We start from the raw sequence: 3417 nt of genomic DNA, 5'->3' as shown, positions 1-3417 counted from the left end.
ATTAATTAACTGAATAGAGAAAATAGGACACCTTAATTCGCCAAAAAGCGATAAAGAATTATTATATGACTATTACATTTTAATTCCTGTCTAACTAAGTCATACATTTAAATATAGCTTGCTGATCCTATCCCCTCCAAATTCCCTAGTTTTATTGGTTTAAAGGAATAGTACACCCAAAACATGATTAGCCTTCATTTTCTACTCACCCCCATGCTGAACAACACTCTGGAGTACTTTTTTGATATCTCAAATGCATCTGGAGATCTGGGAGGCTTCTTGCTGTCTGCTGACATTCAAATAATGGAGGTCCATGGTGCCCGAGGCAGAAAGGTCCATAAAAGTCCACAAAAAACGTGTCAATATTCCTCCATACTGCTCGTCCAATGTATTCCAAGTGTCCTGAGTGGGTAGCATCCAGAATTTACTCGAAACGAAGTCATTTAGAATGAAAAATCTTGTGACATGGAAAAACTAATAAAATGTAAATCTGAGGAACAAAAGAATAAAAACATTCAGATTGATAACATCTGAAAAAATGTTGTGAGTATAAGGAAAGTTGTTGGAGAAAATAGAGTATCACGTGGTGTAATCAGTGGTATTCTGCTTAAGGAAGATTTAGAAATAGTGCAGAGATTGAAAAGATTGTTAAAATCTGTGGATGGGGAAAAAATAGAGTGTCTCTCGGTACTTCTGGTGTTTAAGGAGGTTTTCTTCCTGACAAGGTAAAAATTGGTTTCATTAGTTTTCCAGTTAGACCTCATATCCCTCCCCCTTTGCGCTGTTTCAAATGTTAAAGGTTTGGCCACATTGCATCAGTGTGTAAGGGGAAGCAAAGATGTGCTAAATGTGGATGAGCTCATTGTTATGATGAATATGGAGCGGATGTTGAAATGTTGTAACTGCTGTGCTCAGCATAATTTTGAAGTGGTTGTGAAGTAAAGAAAAAGCAGCAGAAATACAAAAGTTGAAAACAGTTAAAACCATACTTATGCAGAGACAGCAAACAGTGTTCAACAAAAAAAAAAAAGCAGGAAAAAAAAAAACAAGTGTCTTCTAGTCCAAGTCCTGGGCCCAGTCAAAGAACAATTGCAGGAAAGCAAATCAGAGCGGATAAATTCATTTTATTCATGGTAGAAAACTTGGGAATCTTGGGAGGTGATAAATAAAAGGCTTGAAACAGATGGAAAGCAAGATTTTACAATGGAACACAAGAAGAGTATTAGCAAATGGACAAGAATTTGCAAATGGACAAGAATTTAAAGGATATTTAAATCCATCCATCCATCCATCCATTTTCTCACACTCTTGTCCTGAGTGGCGTCGGGGGGTGCTGGTGTCTATCTCCAGCAGTCGATGGGCGAGAGGTGGGGTTCACCCTGGACAGGTCGCCAGTCTATCACAGAAGGATAGTACAACATATAGAAATTGTAAGTTTATATAGAACACAAATATAGATTGAAGTACTAAATTTCACACAGGAAAAAGGTAATTTTCCTACTGGATATAGTCTTTAATGATTACACGTACACTCCATTTTATATTTCATTTTTATTACTAGTATATGGTTTATAACAGATTTCAATGGGATGATAGCATTTGGACACTGTGAAACAATGAGAGATTTTTAAGGAACGTGTGGAAAAGAACAAGGAGCTGTTTGCTTTCAGAGGGAGGAGTAGACACTGCTGTCAGCGACCAGCTTTCAAGCAAACGCTCGTGTTTTATATTTATTTTTTAACAGTATCACTGGCGATATTCTGTTATAATGTGAAGGGAAGAATAAAACAGAAAAGCTCATCCTTCGTGACGGACGACGACGACAAAGGTACTTCTTATCAGTTTGATTAAACGGTATAATTCAACATGGAAAAAAACAGAAAAACGGCCGTTTTCTCCTTTTTCTCCTCAGAAAACGATTCGTTTTCCCGTTTTGTGGTTTCTGCACATAAAACCGAAATCCATTAAACGGCTTGATTTTGTTTTTTTCGTTTTCGCCCCCAAAACGGTAATACCAATCAATTTTCGGTTTCAGAAGTGGGCGTGGCTTTCAAGCCCGCCGGTCCGGTGCCCTTCAAAATAAAGGCATGGCATGGAGAAACTTTCGTTGTATTTCCTGCCCTCATCGTAGCATTTGCTTGTGTTCGAAATTAAAGCAGGTCTTATACATATATAAATATATACATATATTTAGATGTAATATATATTTATATTTTTTATAGCTACAGGGTTTACTTGGAATAAAGTCATCAGAGAGATTTAACTGCGACAGAACAGACATGGTAAATTTGACACTCACGACAGGTATTGTAAATGACCAGCAGATGTCGCTGTGCATCAATGGAACAAATTAATCGCAATATCAAGCGTATTTTACCACCTCATAGTCAATAAATGGAACATTTATGAAACGGAGTGCTGTGTGGCGGTAAAAAATCTGGAATTCTTTTAGAAATATATCTGGGAAAACAGCCAATACAAACAGGAGTGAGGTAGAACAAATTATAGATCTCTCTCTCTCTATAAATATATATATATATATACTGCTTTGCACACACTCTGCATTCTCTTGATGAGCTTCAAGAGGTACTAGAGGTACTGTCATGATGGGTTTAAGGTTCTTAGCCCACATGCAGAACACAACGGAGGCTGGGTAAAAGTTTAACAGAGTTTATTGAGTTATACACAAAACACAAGATCAGGAACTGGTCCGGGCTGGTTCACTGAAGTCTGCAGAGATGATAGTTTGATTAGGAAGCAGGCTGATGAGTTAAGAGTCTTTGATAATTCAAGAGTATACCTTGACAGAGTCCGGGCTTCTCTTTGAGAGAGAGGGAACCGTTGGGTCCAGAGACTGTTTGTTCAGCAGAGTCCAAGAGCAGCTGCAGCGTCTTGCTTCTGACTTTAATGGCAGACCTTGATCAGAGTTTCCAGCTCTTAACTAAGAGCAGCAGGGGAATCCACATAGGAATCTTCAGGTTAGGGTCACCAGGGCAGATTGGCAGGTTAAGCTCATCCAGAGCTTCAGGTTAGAAACAGGTTTCCTGTGAGGCAAAAACAAGGGAGAGTTAGAATCAGATCTCTCTCAAGAGACAGCTGAGATTCTTCAGGTTCTAGGCTCAGGTCGCTAACCAAACTAGGTCAACACTGCGGCGTCGAAGCAAGGTCTGGCAGCTGGTTATAAAGGGAAGGTCTCTTGATGAGTAGATGCGTCTCAGGTGTCCTGGAAGACTCCAGCTCCAGGAGACCCACGGCGCACTCTGCTGGAGGAAGGTGGTACAGCTCCAGATCCCAACAGTACCCCCCTCTCAACGACCGCCTCTTGGCGGTCCAGAAGATGTCGACGGGAGGGAGCTCTCATATTCCTCGATCAGTGAAGGATCGAGGATATAAGAGCCAGGCACCCATGTGCGGTCC

This window comes from Cyprinodon tularosa, unplaced genomic scaffold, assembly GCF_016077235.1.
Source record: "Cyprinodon tularosa strain WSP-4 unplaced genomic scaffold, ASM1607723v1 ctg1345, whole genome shotgun sequence".
Lineage (NCBI taxonomy): Eukaryota > Metazoa > Chordata > Actinopteri > Cyprinodontiformes > Cyprinodontidae > Cyprinodon > Cyprinodon tularosa.
Note: the sequence above shows the minus strand (reverse complement) of the source record.